Genomic DNA, 24,783 nt, shown 5'->3' with positions numbered 1-24,783 from the left:
CTGACATACATATATATGCATATGATCACACATACATATTCGGCGGATGAAAAGATATTCTAACAGAAAAGAGATGGATACAGTATACGGTAATACCTATAATATTGATGTTTAATCCTTTGTGGTTAGTGATGATAAAAACAATATACTGTACTAAGAGGGCAATGAATATGTTTGGCTAATTTGGGATTTTGTGAAGGCACACTAATTGTATGTTTAAGGGGCAGTGTATAGTAGAATAAACAGAGAAAATGGGGAACATTAAACATATTACAGGCAAATATTTTTTATAAGGTTTCCAGTTCATTTATGGACCTGCTGCTCAGTTTCTGTGAAGGTGACATAAGTCTTATCAGAGTGTGTTTTAAGCAAAGTATAATTATCATTGGGACAGTCCAGTCCCTAATTTTTATGTAGTTTTTTACTTAGTCTTCACATAAACCAAAGAACTATATTTGGTGTTAAGTCAGAGATAGTTTTTTCTCAAAACAACATTTTAGGGATATGTCTCAAATTGCATCTTTTAAATTTTGCAGGTGCTTTTTGAAAGTTATATTTATGCCTGGCTTTTTAATTTGTTTTCAAATCATCACCACCATTGAAATAAATGAAAATATGAAAGCTTAATGCAATCTTACTGCTATAACTTGCCAAAGGTTTCAATTGAAAATGCATGAAATAGGTTGTAATTTATTGAACAGCAGTTTTATTCCTAAATAGAACTTTCCATCTTTTAAATTAGGCTGTCATTTGGCGCATAAAAGGCATGAAAATTCATAACATTACATTTTAACACACAGTTTGTATTCACTCTCAAACAACAACCCAGATCCCAGCAATGTGTTACACTGCTATCTTTGGAAGCCCTTTCTTAATGAAGGCCATGTCTTTAGGTCAATCTACTGTACAGGTCTGTAACAAGATAAATCAATCTTCTGTTTCCCTTTTGTATTCAGTGAATCTTTATTTGAGGTATTAGGTATTTTCAGATGTGCAAAGACTTTGTCCATTTGTCCAACTTTCCTATTCTGGCAGAAAGTTCTACTTTTGGATAAAGAGATATTTTACAGCAAAGCCTAGTTGGTGCATGGGATGTTTTTTTTTACTCATTAGGTCTCCTAATTTATTTGTCTGATCCTTTCATCCAAAGGAACCTTTGCAACCGTTTATATACCGTAGCTGGTTGTTTTACTAGTGCAAATCAGATCTGGGATCTGAACTCCGAACCTTCGAGCTACAGTCCAGGACCCTAACCACTGCTCCAGACTGCAGCGCGGAATTCTGTTTTGCATCTTGTTGTAGCCTAGAGTACACCGTGCCTCAAGGAGCTGCGGTCTCTCTTTTTTTTTTATAAATCTTAAAATGCGTGCCGGTCAGAAATGAAAAAAAACAACACCACCAAAAACAGGCATGGAAAAACGTTGTGTAATTTCTACAACTCCATGTCTAAAATGCCACCGCTCAAAAAATAATAATTTAACACTTGACCATTGCCTGTTTTTGCTGCAGTGGGCTTCGAAATTGTGACAGTAACATATTGAATGCTATAACCCCGGCAACCGTGTGGCATGTAGAAGTGCATGTGTCAGCGTTTGATAACAGTGGTTTGTTCTGTGCTTTAGCCCAGACCACCTCTCCAATCTAGGGCACGAGATGCTGGGGGAGAAGGATGGCCTGCTCAGCTGTGCCTCGGCTCTTGATTTATTGCGGCAGGACTCCGACGCTACACGAAACACAAAAGCCAGTGCCGACTGCAGACCAAAAAAAAAAACTACAAGGATGCGGTCGGTTAATGAGGTGTCCCCAGCAGAACGATTTGGGAGCCAGAAATTAATAAATCAGAGCACAGAGATATGGCAGATTTGAAATGCCAGACACAGAGCCATTGTCAGCAGTCAATTAATGGAGCAGGGGCAGGACTTCCCTTGAAATCTGAAAAATAATACTCCATTCATGGGCTGCCTCATTAATGGGAAGAGGGTTGGACTGGGGCAAAAGGGCTACGTCGGTGGTGATAAATATTAGATTGTTCTGCTAGCCTCCACCGTTTCATAGCCCTTTCCCTGCCCTTTGCCAAACGGATTTGGAAACCGGGAAGCAGAGCCTCAGAAGGTGACGAGTCGCACAGCGCAGGAGAGACCTCCCCCATAGCCGTGAGCCTGGTTCCGAAGTAATTCAGGTCACGAGTTAAACGAATTTGGTGATGTACGATTCTGCATGTTAGTCCTCTTTGCAGAAGTGCCGCAGCGCTCTGTTAAACATGGTTTGGCACTCTGGTAGCTGTGGACGGGGACTGAAAAGCGAAGTCCTGTGCACGTTAGGATCCCTTGAAGTTATCTGCAGTGGACCTGTGGAAGACAAAAGAAAGCCCTTGTCTATGGACTGACTGGCTCCTGATGTCGTTGCTCATCTTAAAAAACAATCTTTTTTTTTAATCCAAGCCACAAAAGTTTTTCTTTTTATCTGAATGGGTTGCATTGCTTAATGAAGGCGTTCTGTTGCATGATGTCTATGGTTTTGTTTTTTTTATTAGAGTGCTACTTTTGGACAGAATAGTAACATACAGTATGGACTGTACGGTATAGAAGATTGTTTGGTGCCCACAAGAACAAAAAGTGTCAGGGTGGTATGATGTAGTTTTACTGCAATGATAAAACATGACTACTTTAAAAGTCTTAAAAAACATTTATTAAAAACTATACTTACAGCTTTAATAAGAATATACAGTAGCCTGGAGGTTTGATGATAATAGAAAGTATATATAAATGAAACAGCATTAGGAACTTTGCCTTACTCTTGTGGCGATCCACTTTATTGTAAGTAGGAGCGAAATATTCACTGTTAACTCAGATTCTCGAAAAAGCAAAGAACTTTATGTTCCTCATTACTTTCCACCATAAACTTCAATTAATTGGAATAGCTGTTACATTTGAATTGATTAATGGAAGCCCGTTCTTGCCTCCCTGAGGTGCAATAAAACAGCCCTTCAGTCCCTGGCACTGGGGTTCAGATGCGGCAGAGAGGTCAATAGAAACGGGGTTGAATCGGAAATGAATTGATCCAGGATTTTATGACTTCAAGATCGTCAAAATAAGCATGAGGAAAGCCACGCACGCCGGCCTCATCAGTGTCTAGTGTGGAGATTTGCTCTGTACTTGCGCACTTTTTAAAATTGCAATCCTTGAAAGATAGTAAATCGAGGACTTTTAAAATGTAGTCGTTTTTAAAAATCTTTTAACATGTACTGTGGCCGGCACAGTGGTGCAGTGGTCAGCATTGCTGTCCTGTAGCACTGGGGCCCTGAGTTCAATTCCAGACCCGGGGTGCTGTCTGTGTGGAGTTTGTATGTTCTCCCTGTGTTCAGGTGGGTTTCCTTCCCGTGATTTGCTTTCCTCCCACAGTCCAAAGACATGCCGATAGACATGCCTTGTGCCCATAGCTTGCTGGGAGAGGCTGTGGCTCTGGAAGAAGTGATGAGAACATGGATGGATTTACTGTGGATATAGGAGATGTAGAAACTTACATCGCTGCCATGTCTTAAGATAAATGAGTGTTCGCCAAGCTTAGAGGCCGTTAGAGACATTGCGAGATATGTCTGGTAGTTCAGGAACATTCATTAGATTTCATGAATTAGTAAATAATGCCACTGGAGATGGAGCTTGCTGATATTTGTGTCTGTGACTATTTAAGCATGCTGTAGATGCATATTCAAATAGAAGAGTGTGGTGTGTTCAAAAGAGAACTGGTTGTGAATTTTGGAAAGCATTCCCGGGCTTTGTCGCATGATATTTCCCTCTGTATGCAGTGCCAGGAATAAACAATAAACAAAAGAAGCAAAAAAAAAAAGTCTTTGTGGAACTTGACAGGTCTGCTCGTTTGGCTGTGAAACACATTAAAAAAAGATCAAAATTAAGTACGAGCAATGAAGAATCTTACAGCTGCTTTTCTGGAGGTCTAAATTTTGAAAGATGCGAGGTTGTCAGGAAGATGGTGCTGCTGCCTGTGCTTTTTTTTTTGTTACTGGTTATAAATTAACCTGCCAAGGGAGCATGTAAGTGGAGTGAGAGGCAGAGAGGAATTTGCAAATGCAGAACTTGTTTTTGAGAGCTAAAAAAAACACTAACTTATTTCCTTGCTGAATTGCATGTATATATTTAATAATGAAAAGGTGATGCCAGTCAGAAGCTTCAGAACCCCAAAAAAATGTTTCGTACAAATCCTGTCAGGTTCTATAATCCACAGCAGCTAACTGTGTATTTTTTGCCTTTTAATTTGCAAAGTTTGTTCGGAGCATCTCTGCACAGATGACCTAGTTCGCGTGGGCTTGCGGTGAGAACTCTGTCAGGAAAGGGAGTCTTGAACAGGAGAATGATGACACCGCTCCAAAACCTTCATAAGCTGTGACCCACTTTGCACTTCATAAAACTGTCAGCAGAGGTTCGCTGGGACCGACGAGTCCTAGCTGGTTCAAGTGTCCCCTTCGAAGCGAGGATCTATCAAAATCAAAATATATTCAGCTCATCTAAGGACAGTTCTCTCCCCCTTTTCAGAACACTACAGCCCTGCGTCACGTGAGAACACTAAGTAGTCAATTAGGCAGTAGAGAATAGTGGACACGAGTGATCATGACGGGTGTTTTCATTCTGTCATTCAGTAGTTGAAAAAAAACACGTTTTTTTTTAATAATGTTGATAATGTATCTTTTGATAATGTTGTGTTTGTTGTTCTGAAAGTTTTGTTTCCACAAACACAAAATACAACTTCTTCCTCCTGTTTTTTGCTGTGAAAAGTATAAGTACATTCTAATGTCCTTTCCTTTACCCAGGTGCCGAACTTGTAAGTCCATGTGAAATGGCTCTTCCTTTTCCAGCTGTTTAATTGAGGGCATGCATGCTTTAGGTAGCTCTTTTGCATTTTCCCTTTTGTGGTTTGCCAAAAGGTTTTATTTTACACAAAAGGAGAACGAGCTACACTTTTCTACTAGTCAGAATTCTGATGTTCAGAACCTCTGTCTACTGAGGCTGAAGCACATTTCGCCTGAACATTCTGAACAGATTCAAACGGCAAAGGACATTCTTCAATGTGTTTGATGACATTTCAAAAGCATCAGAATGCCGTCATTGAAACTTGACGGAAGCTGATTAATCGGACAGGAGAGTCCTAGTATGACTTATTGCTGCCTTAGCTCAGTGTACTTAAATTGCCTCTACAAATCACTATAAAATACTTATGTTTGTTTTTTGTACCACAGACACCAAGATCCTTCTTTGGTAGCCTGCTTGTTTGCTTTCTCTCTATAATGCATAAGCTGAATGAAGAGACTAGACTCTTTGGATGGCTAATGCAACCAGTATCACTTGTGATGTAACTGTGCATACGTATAGTGATCTCTGTGATTGCTGTAAATTGTCCCTCCCAACCCTAAGACACAGAGGGAATGGGTAGCCTGCAGGCATTTCGAAGCAACGGGTTACATGCAGTGGCCAAGTGGTACAGTATATCAGAATAAGGTGTGAGTCTGTGGTGAATCTGTTGCATAGTGTGGTGATCAATACGTGCCGGCTCTACATTTAACAGGAGGCGAGCTCTGGGGCTTCAGCCCAGGGGATGTGCTTTGTCTACACATTTAGATTCCATCTTCGCATGCTAATGTGAATGCAAGCTGAGCGCAGCAGATAACACGTGAAACAAGCCTTCGTACTTTGAACTGAATCCTTAAGTAACTTTTTTTTTTAACTTCAAAATGAAATGAGAGGCTTTTATAAGAAGAAAACAGCCCCCTTGCCCCGCACCACCTGGGTTTGCTAAACACAGGTAGACAGCTTTCATTGATCATTCCATTACCAGCAGAGCGTAGCTGTGCAAATTTCATTTGGGCCTCTGCCCATCCTTCTAATGCCTGTCAGTTAAACGGGGGAGGAAGGATGCAACTAATGGGGTCCCAGCAAAAGCTGTGCAGACAGATGTTGATATCCCTTAGCCATTAATTTAGGCAATGAGATTATCTTCTAAAGAAATTCAATGCCCTGACATTCTTAAGTATTTAGCTGCTCTGTTGAATGGGACCTCCCTCCTGAGTTGCCATCTGTATGTCCTATTGATTGGTGATTCTGTCTCGTTCAGACAGCTGGAGATCCACTGACTCTGCAGATTAATCAACAGTCTTCTAAACCCGGATTATAGTGTAGTTCTGTCTTATTTGCTTTACTCTTCCATATTTAAACTTGTACGCTAGTACGAAGCATAGTTAGAGCACATAATGCATTTTTGATGATCCTGTCTATGTATAGAAACGTTTTTTATTTCTTTAGTACTTTTGAAGGAGGAAAGTTCTTTTGAGGAGGTTGTGTGATCGTTGTCAAGAACCTGAATTTGCAGACTACACATTGTAAAGAAGAAGAATTACTGCAAACCACAGAATGTTCTTAGTTTTTCTTCTTGTTTTACAGCTTTACTGCTAAGAAACCGATTTTGTGTCAGAAGCTGGTTTAAATAAAAGTGTAGCATAAAGTAAAGCTACACTTTCAATGCTTTTGGGTATTTAGCATACATGAAGCAGGCCCCCTCAGACATTTCTGTTCAAGACCTAAAAGATTCAGTTTCTTTAGTGTCTTAAGTATGTAACATTCTTTTAAACCTGGAAATATACCTGGGATTACCGAAAGTCTCCCTTTATTTCTGTTGTAATCCCAAATCAGGAGAAGTATAACAAAATGCAGGATGCAGTGTATCAGCAACACAAAAACGTTGTGCTTATTCACTGTATCCTATTCAGTGTGTCCGGCTGTAGGTGTTTCATTGTGGATTTTGAACTTCAAAGAAAATGAAACAAAGGAGACAGAGATTCAGAAATCTGTGCGTCACATCTTGAAGAATGTATTTTATTTTTAAGTAGAATTATAAGGAGGGTGGCACGGTAGTGCAGTGGTTAGCATTGTTTATAGTGCTGGGGGCCTGGAACCAGTTCCTATGGTGTTATCTGCGTGGCGTTTGTGTGGTCTCTCTATATTCACATGGGTTTTCTCCAGGTGCTCTGGTTTCCTCCCACAGTACAAAGACATGCTGGTAGGTTAATTATGTTCTGGGAAAACTGGCCCTGGTGTGAGTATGTGTTTGTGTCCAGGGAAGTATCCAGCCTTGCTCCTGTTGTTGCTGGCTTAGGCCCTGGCTTTCCCCGAGACCCTGTACTGGATAAAGCAGACTGGACGATGGATGGATAGATAATTGTAGAGGAAAGAACCAGTGCCATTTAAATTCTGCAATGTTCAAAGCTGCTAACAATTAACTTAGGTTTCTTAGAAGAAGAGTGTAAATATAAGCTTTTGTATTGAATTTTTTAAAAATATTATAAAGAATTAAAATGTGTGGAATTTAAATGTAAATCTAATAACATCATTCCTTGGTGACCTGTGGCAAACAGTTTTCACTGTGGGCCAGATTTCTTTCACACCGGCCAAACGTTTTAGTTTTTGGAGATTTCCCATTCCAAAACATTATTGTTTTTTTTTAAATTAATGGAATCTAAAATGTAATTAACGCCAACATGTTACATAATCTAGTATTTTCTCCCAATAGCCTGATGAGCCTCTCCTTGCACAAATTAAAATCAAGCTTATACGAACAGTACAAGGACACAATAATGTTATTTTTAGGTATTTAGGAGTCCTCGTCCGTTATGAATTCATCCTCGGTTCTTTTTCATTCTGTCCCCATTGAAATGTTTGATTTGGTGCTGCCCGCATCCTGGCGACAAATTGCCAGGATACAATTGACTTTCATCCTTCCTTAGCTCCTTCAAAACTACTGATTGTTCTTTACAGTGGTCCTCTGCAACTTTGAAGCCATCAGAATGTAAATCCCCACAAAATCTGTCTACAGCAGTGCAATCAGCTAAATGTTGTTTCATCCTCCCCACTTTCTTATATCATCCAAGCATGATTTTTTTTTCTTTTAACCATTTCTTCTCGTTGCATTTAAAACACCTCCTTACTGCTGGCAGAATATCGTAGGGCTAAACACAACATTTCAAACAACAGGTGAGGCTCAGATTCACGACGTTATACATCAATCAGGAACGAGGACGAAAACGTTTCAGCTAAAGGAAGAAGAAAACTCCTTCGCTTTGATTGTTGTTCATTTTCAAACTGTAAATTCAGGATTTTTGGGGTGGGAAACAGTTTGGTTGAATGTAGTGCACAGTTTCATATTTTGCCAGCCAAGCTGAAAAATTCTGCTATTGGCCCTTGTTGTTAGAGTTGGTTACGTGCCCCCTCTGCCCAAGTAATCCATTGAACGTTTCTTTTTGTTCATTTTGTTTTTTGGAGAAGCTGGATTCTAAGCACGATAGCTTCATGAATTGAACTCCGGGCTGGCACTGTAGCCTAGTTTTAAGTCGTTTGTCTAGGGCATCAACCACTGAGGTATCAGCTTGGCTTAGATGAACTGTCTTAATTACTCCACCACAAAAGCCCTCTAATTTATCATCGTCAATGGAAGCAGGACTGTGCAATCCAAGCAATAATATTAATTCACCTAAACCAGTAGACTATTGATCCATGCTAGCAGCGGGACGTCTCTGTATATGTAATGAAAACTGCGTTCCTAGAGGATGGTGCAGTACAGCTATAAACTTAAAGCACTGGACTAAATCTCATCTTCTCTGCTTTTACCTTTTACATATTCCGACGTGTATGGGAATTGACAAGGATGTATCTTCTTAATTAGAAACAAGGACTTCAAGCATGGATTCCTGATTCCCTTCCTGTCATAGAGCGAAATACCAATATTAAATGTAGCAATTTGCTGTACAAATCAGTCTTAGAGAGGCTGCTGAAGTACTGTCATTTTCAAGTAGTTTATGTGCACATGCTGAATGTAACTTCTTTTTTTGACAGATTGTAATGATAGGGTGTCATTATGCTACAACTTTAAAGTGAGATGATCTAATATATATTTCTAATGTGAACATGGCTGTCAAATGACGACACCTGGCAGGAAACTGGCATGGACTTGGGCTTTTCTGTTTTCTCCTGGGTTCTGTATGCTCACTTCTTCTTGGTGTTTCTTCGAGACAAGCTGTGGTCTGAATTGTTTGAATTGTAATGAAACCACTTTTTTTTCTATCATTTACACATGTTTTGTGTGAAATTTACAAGAGTGAGAACCTTTATCGACATGTGAAAAAAACTCTTAACAAATAAAAGAAATAACTTCTGAGGCTTACAGAAGGAAACTAATCTGTACAAAAGTAAAAGTGTGTCATTTCTGTGTGATGATATTGAGTTATATTGAGTTATCTGCATGTGGCATGTACAGTAGACGTACCTGTACAGACTCCTTAAATTCGGACCCTGAAACTGGAGTGAAGTGACATATAGCACAATGCCAAAATAGGCTAGTGGAAAATTACAACAGCAGGTGGCAACTGGATGTTGCTAAATGGATTATGACACACTCTGTCTGTGTGAAAAGACGGGGTTCTTGTTAACACGAAGAGTACAGTGGATCAATAGCAATTCTGTTTTGGGTCAGATGTTCAATAACAGAACTGCCCTTCCAAATATGTTTTACACTCTTCATGCTCCTGAAAATAAAACTGGAGAACCTCCTTCAGCGTGAAAACCAGATGGGTGCAAGGTTTATGCAGAAAATGATCAGATTACTATGTATTTGTATGTGTGCGTCTCTACAAAACCGTAACTCACTGTTTTTTTATATCTAGCATCAAAGCTGCTTTGCATCTGAGCCCCTGTCTGTCTTAGGCCTGACAGTTACAGTGTGACAAGATACAGCATTAAGTCTTGTTTTGCATTGGAGCTGTTTTATATGCATAAACATTGCTGTGTTGCTGTCTTGAGGCTGTGGGTGGGTGAATTTCATATTTGATACAAAGATGAGTTGTTTTAGTAGTCAAACAGGTGAAACTGAACAGGGGCATACACAAAATGGTTGCCCGTTTTTTTTTACGTAAGGGTAAAAGAGCACAGGTTCCTCAGGACAAAAAGCATGGGTGACACTGGTTAGTGAAGATCACTGGTTTGGTGTGGCTTATTGCCATGCCCCTCAAACTCTGACATTTATTAACCAAGAAACAAAATCGGACCAAAATTGCAATTTAAATTAACAGAGCCTTGACAAACCCTTAAAACAACTCTATTGTATTTTGATAAAACTCTGATTCAGTGAAGTGAGTCCTAGCGTTAGATACTTTTAGCTGTTGCCAAAGCAACACAGATGTACCAGAATATTGAATCCTAAAATACTACTTGCGTGTACTGTACTTGTTAATAAAGTACAGTACTCGATTTTGTCAAACAGTGTGTTCAGGGGGAAAAAAAAGTTTGTGGATTCATTTTATTCTAGGTACAAGCAGCTAATGATCCCTTGACACTTTGGAAAGATTGTGCATCAGCCTATGAGCCATGCTTACTCAATAAATGGCATTTTCAAGCTTCATTAAAACTCAGTTAGCTTGCAGAAATTGAACAGGCAATTGCATTTTTAATGCACATTTTTTTCTCTCCCAGGAAGCATTCTATAGAAAGCGTTTGTATATTGCCGCTTTTAAAATACTGCATAGCGAAAGTTTGAGGTGGAATCGTGTCCCATGTATCCGCCTACTAAGCGAGATGTTATAAATCTTTTAGTTTTTGATTTCGTATATTTGTGCATTATATACTTATAGTATATAAACTTAAAAGACGGAAATTCTACAAAGCCAGAACCTCAAGGAAACCAGTGGCACTATTTATCAGCTTGCCCTTGGAGTGATTTACTCCTTCTGCCTGAAAGCGGAGAATGCTTATTGACTTTATTTCTCTCCCTTTGGAGTTGAATTGGGAATGCTGTATGTTGCTGTTGCACCTGGGAGCCTCTCACTTCAGTCGTGCTACTGAGAGGAGGGCTGCGGTTATTGGCATTTTTTCCTAATGTGTTTTGTTTATCTGGAACCCTCAGGGAGCATTGTGTGGATATTGTTGAAATGTTATCAAGGTGGTATTTCAGAATGCAAGGTGCTCAGGTCACTCCGCGGCCCTGGAGATATGAAGGCATCCTGCTGTGCGCTTTTAAATGCGGAATAATTAATAATGCGGGAGTCGATCTCCCCTTTACCAGTTGCCCCGCCTGCCTCAGCAGAAATATGAAAAGGTGCTGACCAGTCTGTAAATGATGGTAGAGACAGTAGCCCCATCAGTGTTGTGGGTGTGTCAGCACTTACAGTACTATATCGAAGCATAAAATGTCACAAAATCTTTTGGGAAACACAAAGATTTATGTCCTCTAACTGAAATGGAGGTGTACTTTGAGGATGGTATTATGACAGAGTGCAAGAACCAATTTAAGTTGTGGTAACATTGTCTTTCCCAGCTACGATGTTGAAAGTGAACTAATGAATTCTAATTGAATCAGTGTTACTGTATTTGTATGCCTGTATATACAGTATGAGCCAGAGAAACACGTTAGGAGATGAACTTAGATGTTTTTGGCTAGATTTGACAGGTCTGATGCTGAGCACAGGGAAAATACAATCAAGACATTTTTATTTTTCTGGTGACTGGACTGCTTGTATTTTTTTTTTTCTCTACTCCCCATCTGATGTTGACAGAATTATTATTTTCAGGGATTAAATGGCAAACTCTGGGCTCGAAATGACATTGAGAAAGTGATTATTTTATTAAAAGGCCCATTTGAAACCTGGGCAGTAGAATTAACTGCATTGGGTGATTTTTTTACTGGTGAGGACGGAAATTTCAGTATTAATTACAGCCCGTGTGGCATTTCTCTCCCTTTTCAGTTTTGTCAACATTATTGTTAACAAAACTGACAAACAATAAATCAAGCTAAAGCGATTTGTGGTGTAGTGAGACATGTTAATTTAATAAGCATCTTGCAGATCTGACAGCTGTACTGGGTTAAGTTGGGAGTGGAAGTACATAAAGTGCTTCCAAGTAAAAATGTTGCACTGCAGTGTTTCAGAAACAATTGATGTACTGGAGGAGGACAGAATACAAATGGCTCCCTTTAGAAACACCTTCGGGTTAATACTTTCATATCAGTGTAGCACGCAATGAAACTTTCTGTTTTTCACTCCACTAGCATGAATAGTGATATGTTGGATGTATGATTTAGAAATGTGGACATTCTGAACCTGGAGAAGCGGCCTTTATGTGCTTAAATTGTGTAATGACATACCAAAAGCCAATGAGACTTGCAATCTGGTATGTATAGAGGGGGGTTTGGTTATTGCATTATATCAGTTGATAAAGAGTAGAGAAGGGTTAGCAAACAGAAGTTTCTGTGGAAACCTGTGATTAGATAGAAACGCCATGAATGAATTGAAAGTTGGTACTTTTTTTAGGTTTTTAGTTCATCTTACTGTACCATTTAGAGCTGGGATTTGTGTTCCTTGATACTTTCACTAAAGGCTGAAACGTCCTTTGTTCACCTGTAGAGTTTGTCCTCTAACCCCAGTGCTTTCAACCTTGGCTTATCGTGGCAATTGATTTCTGTTCCCTCTACCCTAAAGATGAATGGTAAGATCTCTTGAATGACATTGCAGATTGGACTAATTTGTTGTTCATTTTCATGGCAGCATTCGTCCTTAGACATTTGGAGTCTCTTGGACTTTCTTAAATCATGTTTATTTAGCAATGCTTTAGTGTAAGCTCTTGGCTGCAGTTTAGTTTGACTTTGTATATTTCTGCCATGGTTTCTATTTTTCAGTCGCCAAATTCCCGTCTCTCAGACCTATGGAAGGCTTTTGTGGGTGAGCTGAGGGAATTTAAAGGTTGTAGGGACTGGTCCAGAAGTATTTTGTGTCTTTTATAGATCAGGTAACCTATAAATATGCTGCAGAACTATATTTAATGTAAATTAAACACTTCTGTTCACCTCTGACATTCCAGTACTTACTACAGTAAGCCATTTTGGGGAAAATTTTATTATTTGGCAGGCCTACAGTGTTATATACTATAGGCCTAGTTCTTAAGTACTGCTGTGTTCCCACGTGACAAGGGCCGGTTCAGGATTGTTATGTCAGCCAAGCTTTGTGGTTTTAGGAAAGTCGTACTTAATGACCAGATTCAGTGGATAGAAGAGAGAAAATACGCTGTTGTGCAAAAGAAATGAAGAACTCAGGTCTGATCAGTTTAATCATATATATTTAAACAAATCCCAAATGATGTAGACACAAACAAAAATTACAGAATCACAGCGGGTTTCATCATGAAATGATACACTATCAAAATGACAACATAAAGCTAGTGATGGGTGTGACTGTGTAAAAACTGCTGTGAGATGTTGAACCACTCTACTCAGCTGGCTGAGCTTTGGTGATCCCAGCTGGTATTGGCGAACTGGTCAGATGCGTTCCGTTTGACCCAGGTCAGAGGAAAAAGCAGGCCGGGAGGCATTACTGTCTTGAAGCTGTGCCATTGCAGCAACTCACGCCGTGTGGTCTCGCATTTCCTTGCTCGCCACGTCTCGATTGGCCTGTGGGAATGGAGACGCGGTTGGGCTCAGGGACTTTGGCTAAGTGCCGCTGAGCCCTTGTGCTGCCTCTGTCTCTTTGATGTTAAAGGATCATTACACGGCCGCCATCCCACCAGTTGGCTCAAGCAATCCAACAGTCAGCATAATCCACACCGCATCCACAGAAGATGGTGGTATTGTCTCTCAGCTGTCAGCATGTTACTCCTGAATGACCTCTGAGGATACAGATGTTATACTACAGCCATTCTGCTGATGAGTGCATTATTTCTTCCTGGCATCTCTTATGCTATACCCACGAAAGCCTGACGGCAATTGTGCAGATTAATCAGACGGATGTGGCGTTCCTATGTTGTTGTTAATCAGTGCTGTTTCCACGTTGAATGCCCAAAAGGCTACGTCATTAGTCAGCAACAGAGGTAGTAATGGGAAAGATAAGGTATGTATCCACTTTATGTTGTAGTTTCTCAAGGTGGAAAGGACTGACCATGTAATTTACATTCACAATTTTCTTAATCAGTTGTTTTTGGCAGTTTTAAATTGGTATTGGTTCCCAAAGTGTCAAATAGGAAAGTGAAATAAGGGAGAACAAGTGGAGAACAAGTCATTTGTACTTTATCCCCCACTGGTGAATATTGTCCAAAGCCAGTGTTGTGACTCTCTGCCTTCTGGGATATGGTCTGTCCCTTTTCTTGACTTCTTGGTCACTCTGGAATAGTCTGTTGATTTCTGAAGCAGAACATGTTATTCTCCGTGCAGCCTCAACAGACAGGTTGCTTTCAATCATGCTGGTAGCTGCCGCACAATCTTTGTTCCTTGAGCAGGGTAAGAACGTATATTTCACTGTTGTTGAGGTGACTAAGATCATGTCTTTTTTCCAATTGGCTGTTCATTTTGGCACTTTGAATTCAACTAATTCAAATCGTACTTCAAATAATGAGCACCTGGTGTTTGTATGAAACCATGTGACTTGAGTTGAGTATTGTCTCATCCAAAGCCACTCCCAACAATCAGCAATTCTATCCATTTACTTAAATAATTTATATTGTCCATAATATGATATATGTCCCCAGTGATCTATTGATAGACTGTATTCTCATTCCACATCAGAATATCAACTGGATTTACTGGGAGGAGCACAAAAGAAAGCAAACAAAAGCCTCAGTTTTGCAGAACAAATTGAGGTCTTCAATGCATTTTTAATCATTGTGTTCTCATTTAGCATCAGTCTTACCAGTTGCATTTCGCTCTGTCATGTGTTTTCCGTCATTGATGTTGTCTGTTTTCTGTGTGTCCTACTTTTCATTTAGAAGAAGGCTTCTTCTGTTCCAGCTTCTTGCTGCTTAATATAGCACACAGGTGGGTGTGATGTACATGGTTTCATTACCTCCTTGCTGTGCCCTTTTATTTATTCTGATGCTGATGTACAATTTAATATTTAGTTCAGTCACTGTTCTGCCTTTCTTCCTATTGAATATGAAATTTGCTTCTGTAATTTATTGAAACCAAAATGGAAATTATGGGGTTCTGCTCACGGCATGACAATATTTTCTATTATTCATAGTATTAGACATCTGAAATCCTCACAATTAGACAATAATGCGTCTCTTGCCATATGCAGACCTTGCAAATGTGAAAAATAGACTTTCCATTATCCTCCTTGTTCCCTTGAGTTTGAGAATACCATATCAGTTGTCAATTACTGCCTTAAAGGTGAAAATTACTCTCAGTGAATATAGCGTAGCTGGGAAACTAATGTACAGTAGGTACAGTAGGTATTTTGTGTGCTTATAGAGTTTGTGTGACATCCTGAAACGAGAGACTCGAGCAATTGATCTGAGTAAATTAATAGAATGTGGGATTTGTTTTCTTTTTAGAGTATTTCTTTTCATTTAATAGAATAAGACTAAATCCTGTTGTATAACTACCTGCATTAACTTGACTTTTTCGCTTTCCTGGTCCCATTTTATTTCTGAATCAGATACCAACTGTAGTTAGCATAGCAAGCTTTGCAAAGATGAAATATGTAGCAAAGCTTGAAAAGCATTGAGGTCATTGAGTAAAGTCTCTCTAAAAGCTCTTTGGTGACAGTATATGAGTCAGTATTTCATGTTTCTGCTTTTTTTAATATTTAAGAATTAAAAACCAGCTTGGCAGCTGTGCTTTGGCAGAGCTCATCTCTTTAAAGAGCAGATCTTGCTGTATCAGTTGAAGTGGAATTTTTCTGAATTCTCCTGGCAAACCATTTTTTATTAGTTGTTAATCAAACTAATTAGAATAATTAGTTATTCTAATGATGTTTGGAATACTAGTTAATTTTACATCAGGACAGGGGAAATGGACGGCATTATTCTGATACATTTATTATTTTAATCTCAGTTATTTTGTGTGGAATCAAAGCCTGAACTTCCCAACGACATGCAGGACAGCTTTAACAAGCCTCAGCAAAGTATGGCTGCTTCAAATACTGTGACACATTTGACATGAATTTGGAGCTGAATGTAGGGTGGGAACTCACAAGTCAAAGGAACAGTCAGCTTTGATGAAATTGCTTGTCAACACTTTGTGCAGTCCTGGATGCTCTGAAAATTACATCCAGTAGCTTTTTGGAATGAGTTACTGTGTATGACCAAACGACACAGGAGTTGAGCTGTGCTTGGGAATTTTCAATAATCTTAAATTTCAGGGATTACTTTAAGTTGTACGTAAATGCATAGCTGTGTGCTTGGCTTACATTGAGGTATTTTGATCACTGAAGTAAATTGCTTTTCTTTGTCAGGCACCACAAGCACTGTGACTGAATTAGCATTCAATGGCAAACATTGTGTGTGTGTGGGGGGGTTCTTCAGTGCTTGTTTGTAGCTGTTGAGGAAGCAAGGTACTTTTCTCTGAGGGGTAAGACATAAGGTTATTCTGTAAAACTGAGCATAGCTGCTTGCATAAAGCTGCGAAGAAATGAGTCATACAAGGTCAGTCGTTATCTAAAAAAAATTGCCAGACTGCTATCTTTTTTATGCTTCTTTGATGCAGGCACATTTGGAATTTTGGAAGATTTCCAAATAAAGTAGATTAGCACAACTCCACTGGACAAACAGACAGCCGTGAAATACTGAGAAGACAGATGAGTTTACATAAGTGGTGAGGGTTTATTTATCTACAACTCTTGGCTAAGATCCCTCAGCCCTTATTAAGCACCGGGGCTGTTTAACCTTGAGAGTGTACTTAACTTTATCCGCAGGAGTGATGCTGCAATGAAGAAACAATGGAGTGTACAGGAATCTGAAACCAAAGTGTAATTGGTCCACAGAGGGCTTTCAAACAATAATGGTAGCTAGAAATGATACTTGGGAACTCCCAGTCTCTTAATGCAAGTGTTTTTTTTTGTTCCTTATTACAACCTCAGACGTGATGCAGGCTGAAGTGTTGTTATAAGAGCCACCTGTTTTTCTGTGACAGAGTCAGCAGGAGAAAAACAGAGTAGTTGTTTTCCACATAATCATACCTGAGGATAACATATGTGCAAGAGATTACCAGGTGCTGGTGTTTTACATGTTATGATTGTGACTGATACCCACTGTTAGTCCCTATCACAATGTATTTTGTCAGGCTTTTATATATAATTCATTTTTTTTTCTGCTGTGCCTCTTTTTCTACCTCTAAATGGATGAGGTGGTCAGATGCTCAGATACCCCATGGAGCCTCCGGACAATCAGGGTTTTAGGATATCTGAAAGGGAGGGTGGTTTAATGCAACACGAAGAGAATCAGTAAGGGGCAATACAAGTGGCATAATGTTCAGGGGTACTGCCACACTGCTTCCAGATCCTGTTCAATCCCAAGCAGGATCACCTGTCTGTGTGCATTTTCTCTTCATGTTGACATGTGTTTAACCTTGGTAGAGTGGTTTCCTCCCACTATATGTAAGGCATACTGTTTAGATTTGCATAGGCTTTCCTAAATGTTCCTTACTGAGGGACAGAGTGAAAGTGGCACTCTTAATTGCAACGGGATGTGCATTTCTCGTGCAATCAGGATGACTATGGAGTTGTGGAGAAATGGCACCCAATGAGCTTGATGGGTCAGTTGGTCTCCTCTTGTGTGCGGCAATCTGACCTTCTTCTGTGCTTCAGCTTCAGAGGGGTTACTGGGTGGGAGAGAAATGAATGAAGCAAAACTAATGCCATTGAAGAAATAGAAGCTGGGATAGATAATCTTTCCGTCCGTAACAGTAAGTTTATCGACTCTTCTAATCGAAACTTTTGTTTATATGCCTTGCTGCTGTGTATTGGTAAAAGGGAGGCTATTGTAAGTGAAGTCAATTAAAATCACACACTTAAACATCAGAAAGGAGCTGCAGGAGTTGAGTGCAAGAACAAATCAAGCTTTTCAAATGCTTGTCTCCTCCTGAATAGTCTCTGTTATTGTGCTCTCTATTAAATCTGTCTGTTTTGCTGTTTTCATGACGTTCTTGTGGACAAATTTGGGCTCTGTGTATTAATCTAATATAGTAACTAATTCAAGACACTTCTCTAAGTCAGTAATTGTAGTTTTTCATCAGATAAAATGTAGTGCTGTGATGCGCACAGTACATCTGCCTGTAGTAACAGAAACTTAACTTCAGAGTCTCTCAACCAAAGCATAGAGCATTTCAGGAAGTTTTTCAGAGTGACATAGGCTTAATAAACCAAAGCTGCAAGCTTAGAGATATGGCTTGGCGTAGAAAGTTTTGCCTAAAAATGTTTATTGCAAAGCAAGCATGAGTTATAGCCTCAAGGAGCAGAGATGACAGTCATCAATTTAGAATTTTATAGAAAAATGTAAATAAGGTGCAGTGAGAAATGTAAATCGCTTATTTGCATAAACTGGGGTATTGGGTGTTGTGGAGTATAGTGCTGACTTTCAGGCCGTGTGTGTTATTCTCTGAGAAAGGTACTGCGCTAACAATCGTTAATTCTCCCCAACTGAAAAGAGGTTATCTTCGTCATGGTAATTGGTTTGCCAGTGTGAAAGGTAGATTATTTGTAAAACCTCATTCGGTCCCTCAAATTTTATCAGGCTTGAGGCAGTGCCAGCACGAAAAAAAACATTGCACTGTAGGAATGGGAAACATTTATATAAAAAGCAGGGGAAGTGAGACCTGGCTGAGGGTTTCATCTGATAGTGCAGAATTTAGTATCAGAATTGCTCCTTTGCACTCTTTTGAATATGATTCTTTTAACCCTTGCTTTTACACAATGCAACACCCCTCTTGTAGAACAATTGCCCAGCAAACTGAGAATTCAGGCAATGAAGAATTATGTGGGAAATCTTTATTCTTTTATTGTAATTATGTATTCTTTTACTTTAAAGGCCTATTTATAGTTTGCACGACTGGGCTCAAAAATATTTGTAGGATAGCACTGCAGACTTCCTTTTCTCTCGAAAGCCTTTTATTTGGTACTCTAGAGTGTCAGGAGTGATAGGCCCTTGATTCAGTGCAGTGTTTAACTATTGTGTTTTTCATAATTGAGTGAATCTAATCTACTGTAATTGAGTTTCACTCCCGATCGCCCTGATATCCTGATCTCACACCTGATCTCCTTTTGATCTGATTCTTTTACCTTTTCTTCGCAGATCGGAACCTGGTTCCAAAGCATTCTTATGAGCAGCCACAACTGTATGTGCAGTGTAATTCAAAATAACTTTTTTATTTTTTCTAGAGAAATGCTTCAGCCATGTCTAACATCTCACCTTATGATCCAAAAGCAGAGCTACCTCTTTCTGAGAGTCGTACGGGGGGGGGCTGCAGTTTATCACATGAGGGTGGGGTTAAGTAAGGGAAATAAAAGCAAGGAAATTTACATGGATTGCTTTGATAGATATATGAAGGCTATGCCATTTAGCAGTGTAGCACTAGGGTTAGGACTGCTGCTGTGGTTGTGGGAAGCAGATGGAGCTATTAGTTAGCCAGGCTACCTTGACGGATTGCTTTCTCAGGTAATCAGCTCTGTTCATTTAGGACGCTGTTTTCTCACCTCGGCTTGTCAGCCCCGGAGATGGCAGTGATTTATCGCTGCAGCTTGGATGGGGTGTAGGAGTCGGTGCGTAGTGTGCGGTTCTGGCCACTGGCTACGAAAGGAGGCTGGGGAATTCGAGCCGACCTCCCCCTCAGCCGCCTCAGAAAAGGGGAGGAAAAAAAAACCCAGACCAAAATGCTTCCTGACACGGCTCTGTCCCCTTCCCCTGTTGCTACGGAGATGCCAAGATTCCCAGTTTGGCGGGCGAGAAGTGTTAAACCTTTAAGTCGGAGTTACCGTGAGGAGGAAAAATGCAAAAATCCGATTTCGTTCATGGTTGGGCAGATTTGTTTGTGCTTTATAAGGTGCATATTGGTATAGTGCTTTTCATATGTGACTGGTATTTTTGCTTTGAACATCTGGATTTTTCACACTTTCATGTTCAGCTGAAGACACGGAGGCAAAGGCTCACTGTGTCAGTTGCCTTGTCTGGCTTTCATAGCTCTACCACACTGCTAGACACAGATGACGTTTTGGTAAAATAATTGAACGCCGTAGTAAAGTGTCTTTTAAATTCAGGCTGGCTTATAATCTGATGATGCCGGTGATGTTATTATTAATGGTGGTTGTAGAACTAATGCTGGTGTAGTAAACGTCTTATGATTTGATGGATATGAGTTCTCCTATATGAATGTGTTGACATAGACAACAGTGAAATGAACCTCTTACTTTATAGACTAGCAATATTTTGGCACACAAGAGACAATCAAGAGCTACCTATCCACTGACAGAAAGGATTATGTAATGTAATGATTATGTATTATATTACTGCAAAGCAGTGTAAAATGATACATCACTGCGATGAAATGTGAAGGGATTCTGTATACCTTTACTGCACAGAGACCCTAATGGGGGATGTCTATGCTATATGTATGAGAGGGTGATTTCTAGGGTAGATGTGTCATTTTTGTGAGCAAATTTCTGACTGCAAGAGCTAGAGAATTAGAAATCTGCTATGCTAATAAACCAGTAGAATATAAACATTGTCTCTATTGCATGGTGAAACAATTTATGTGATGCATTTTTTGTGACAGGCTACCAGGGGCCTATTTAAACCATCTTCATGGTTTGTGAGCATTGAGGATGCATGTAGAGGTGAAGTTATTCCAAAGAAATAGAAGAATAAACCACCCTTAATTTGCATGTGATTGCGATATCCTAATTTTTTGTTAATTTTAGTGTTTTCATTATCCTCTTCTTAGAACAATATAGCATTAAAATTGAAAATAAAATCTAAAAAACTGTTTGTTACTTTCTCTGTATTTTATATGATGATGTTGAGGGGCCTAACAGTAAATCAGTATAATACTGATTACTTCTCAGTATAATACTGAATAGTTAGCAGCTATATCACCCTGTAGCTTGCAACTGGCAACCCACTGAAGTTCAGCAGGTATGACCCTGGTCAGTACCTGGATGGGAGACCTCCTGAGAAATCCGTGGTTACTGTTGGAAGAGGTGTTAGTGGGACCAGTAGGGAGATCTTGCGGTCTGTGTGGGTTCCAATGGCCCACTATAGTGATGGGGACACTATACTGTAAAAAAAGGCTCCATTCTTAGGATAAATCCTAAAACTGCGGTCCCGACCCTCTGTGGTCATTAAAAATCCAAGGGTGTCTCTTGAAAAGAGTAGTGGTGTTACCCCGGCATCCTGCCCACATTTCCCATTGGCCTTTACCACTCATGGCCTCCTAATAATCCCCATCTCTGAACTGGCTTCCTCACTCTGCACTCCTCCCCACTGAGGGCTGGTGTGTGGAGAGTGTACTGGCGCACTCTGGCTACCGTCACGACATCCAGGTGGGGCTGCGCATTGGTGGTGGTGGAGGGGAACCCATTACCGGTGAAGCACTTTGAGTGGAGTGTCCGGGAAAGTGCTATATAAATGTAAAAATTATTATTATTGTTATGATTATTATACTATTGGGGTGATGTGTTGGTTCTTCTTTCATGCTGGCATTGACAGAATGTTTTGCCCGTATGCAACATTTATCCAAACTGGACAAGATTTTTACCTTTTTAATTCTGTGTCCCTTAATAAGGGTTATAGCCAATGCACACTGCTTTCAAAAATCAGCCCACTGTGCTGTTTCAGGAGTTTGCTGTAAGAGCACTCTTGTTTGAATTAGCAAAGCTGATCATGACCGTTTTATTTCTTGCATTCTTAATCGAATCCATAAAACTTGATGGTCTGTGAGTCAATAATATGCGCACTGGTGGAAGTGCGTTATAAATATGAAAAGGTTCAGTGCTAAAAACCATGAACTGAAACTGGAACGTGGATTATTAATATTATTGTCTAATTGGGTCCCAAGGAGACATGAAAACAGGCTAGTCTGAAATCATATGATGCAACAGCACAGTTTGGAGAACACCACAGGACTTAATTAAATGCCCTTGTAAGAAGAAGGTGTTCGTGAGGGATCAAACATCACAGGTTTTTGCTCCAGCTGGAGGATGTGCTTCCTTTCTTGGGGTAGTAAATCCTCAGCGTATCAGTGGGTCAATCAAAAGAAGCCTGGTTTTGATCGGTTAAACGGACACACGACTCACACGTCGTCTTTAAGTAATGAGAAGCAACACTCTTGTGTCCTTCGTTAGACATAAATGTTCAGCCGCTGAATCTGGTGAGTAACAGATTCGCCAAGTATTGCTAATATCTGGCAGCAGCTAAAAGACATACTACAGAAAAAAAGTACTTATGAAGCTATGTGTCAAATTATATGTAATATTAATAATGATCTTATATATAAAAATAATATAATTAGAATTATTAAAGTTTTTGTGGGGCTGTTTTGGTTTTGCTGATTTTATACTTTCTTTGAAGACGATTAATCACAGACTGTAGAGACAGCATGACAGCACACCTGCTTTTCTGCTACAGTGCCTGGACCAAGTCAGGTGTTTGCAGCACCTTTTCAGACGTTCAGCTGTTTGTGGTTCTTCAGCCGAAGTGAACAAGTCGGTGTTGTTGAATGGCTGTTGATAGGGAAGAACCTGGGATGGGTTTTTGTGTCTGTACTTTCGCACGACAGAGGTTTCTTGTAGGTAGCGTTAAACTGTAAGTGCTGCGCTCGCTTCCTCTGGGGAGTGAGAAACAATCTTTCTTATAGCATCGGGAGTTACCTTGATAAAACTAAACCCAATTCAAGTTCCTTTAGATTTAATATACTGTTTTCTCTTGGAAAACTTTTACAGTGGCTCTTTACAATTCCCTTGTGGTACTCAGCATGAACTATATTTAATCAGATTCCCTGAACATCCAGGACAGCACGTTTTACTGTCGCATTTTGCATGACCACAAAAATGTTGTTTTCTCTGTATTTAGAACATCTAAACATCTAAACAACCATTTGTTATAAAGACCATTTTTTACTCTTTATGACTTGACCATTATGAGTATTGACTCTTTGGATGAAGTGTGACATAGTTTCAATGTTATTAGTTTTTAATAGTTTTTTTTTTCACAGAAGTCTTTGCAGCAGTATTGTTCATTGTTGAATAAAATTGAAATTCTTAAAACCTAGATTTGATTTGTTATTGCGTATTTTGAAGATGTGACAAGCAGATTTTTATGAAGGACGTATGGTTTACATGAGCATTTCGGCTAATATAATAATGGACAAGAAGTTTTTTTTTCCGGAAATTACACTGTCCTGAATTTGAACGACACAAACACAAAATCTAAACTTGGACCGTTGTTTCCAAAGTCTGGTGCATATATTTTTCATATGCTATCTAAAATGTCTGAGGAAAGCTGGGCACGCTGTAACTACGAAGGGATGTTCAGCATCCTTCAATGTGTGAAATTCACATAATTCTATGCAGGAAATATATTTTCACCAGTGCTGCTATTCCAGTCATTACTCTAAAGTTGAATGCACTCCACAGTCAGCCAGCCAGCTCTCCTAAAATTAAGAGGGAAAACATATGTATAAAGCCCATTTTTAATTCAAGTCAAATTCCAGCTTATGCAGTAAGGTCCTCGTCCTTAGTTGCTGGAAAATCCAATAACCAAATCCTGTGTGTGAGCAGGGTCTACCTCCCATACCGATGTTTATTGTATGAGCTTTATGTCAGAGGTGCAGTAAAAACTGTGAAACAAAACCAACAGACACCAGGGCCTTGGTTTGGCAATACAAAACAAAACAAAGCAAAACATGGGTCATCTTTGCCTTTTCTTGCTTTTTCCAACAGCATCTCAGCCATATATGACTTCTGGAGAGAATGCTTTCATGGTTATGGCATCATCATCGTTACGTTTCCTTCCATTTATTGCAAATGAATTAAGATTAAGATGATAATCATGCCAGGTCTCATGTCATAAGAAGAGAATAGGAGTTGACAATTTGCAGTTCCTACTCCAGTTTCAGTAAAAGCCATGGCGAAGTTGAGGATTCAATAAATAATGCCAAAACATTGTGTTTCCTCTCTTCTCTTTTCTGCATTGAATAAATCTATCACTTGTTCCTTTGCAGACTACGCATGCTGACGCAGCTACCCACCTGGGCTACAATAAATAATGGCCAATACAGCTCGTCAATTTAAGTTTATTGAGTACTGATGTGAATTCCAGATTAGTTCTATCAACTTTTTTTAATAGCAAATAAACTGTGCTTCACTGTGGAGTAGGGACCTTTCAGCATGGAACAGTGCTCCTTATGTGTGCTTAGGGGGAGCAGCATGCAGCACTATATATGTAAATGTGCCTTATTAAATAATCCTGCAGGTTGGTGGAGTATAAAGATAGTGAAGAAACCACAAGTTTAAAAAGGTGTAAAATTAACTTATGGTATGATAGTGGGGTTCTGCCAAAAACATAGTGGGGATTCTAAATCGAATATTTCATAAATTATAGAGTAAGCCAAATTTTTTTTCTTAGTAAGAAAATAAGTGTGCAGTCTCTTCAGACAGTGCATTAAAAATGACTTGGTCTTTTTATTTGCCTAACATAGGTCTTGAATACAGTTATGTCGAGAGCTCTCTGCGATTTCTCATACCCACTTCAATGTAATAGGCAGGTGATGCCTGTAGTTAAATTTATATTGGTGTGAATGGGTTAAAAAGCATTTTTGAAGTGCTAAATAAACAGTATTTACAGAGTAAGGCCATGTACCGTATATCAATATGTATGGTTACTTAGTTGTATTAGTAGGCAGTACAGGGTTCATTTTTGTGGGTATTTGGCAAAGCTGGTTTGTGGAAGAAGGCTACAACGTAATTATTTTAAAATAGATCTA

At 39.5% G+C, this 24,783-nt stretch overlaps 1 protein-coding gene across 4 annotated transcripts in view; it reads left to right on the top strand.

Annotated features, from left to right (window-relative positions):
* The window catches only part of cadm1a (cell adhesion molecule 1a), a 320,960-nt gene that overhangs the window by 39,686 nt on the left and 256,491 nt on the right, over window positions 1-24,783 (top strand). The gene's annotated exons all lie outside the window — the stretch shown is intronic.

Source organism: Lepisosteus platostomus, chromosome 25 (assembly GCF_059453375.1).
Source record: "Lepisosteus platostomus isolate fLepPlt1 chromosome 25, fLepPlt1.hap1, whole genome shotgun sequence".
NCBI lineage: Eukaryota > Metazoa > Chordata > Actinopteri > Semionotiformes > Lepisosteidae > Lepisosteus > Lepisosteus platostomus.
The sequence above is the reverse complement of the archived record's forward strand: the minus strand, read 5'-3'. Positions and strand labels throughout refer to the sequence as shown.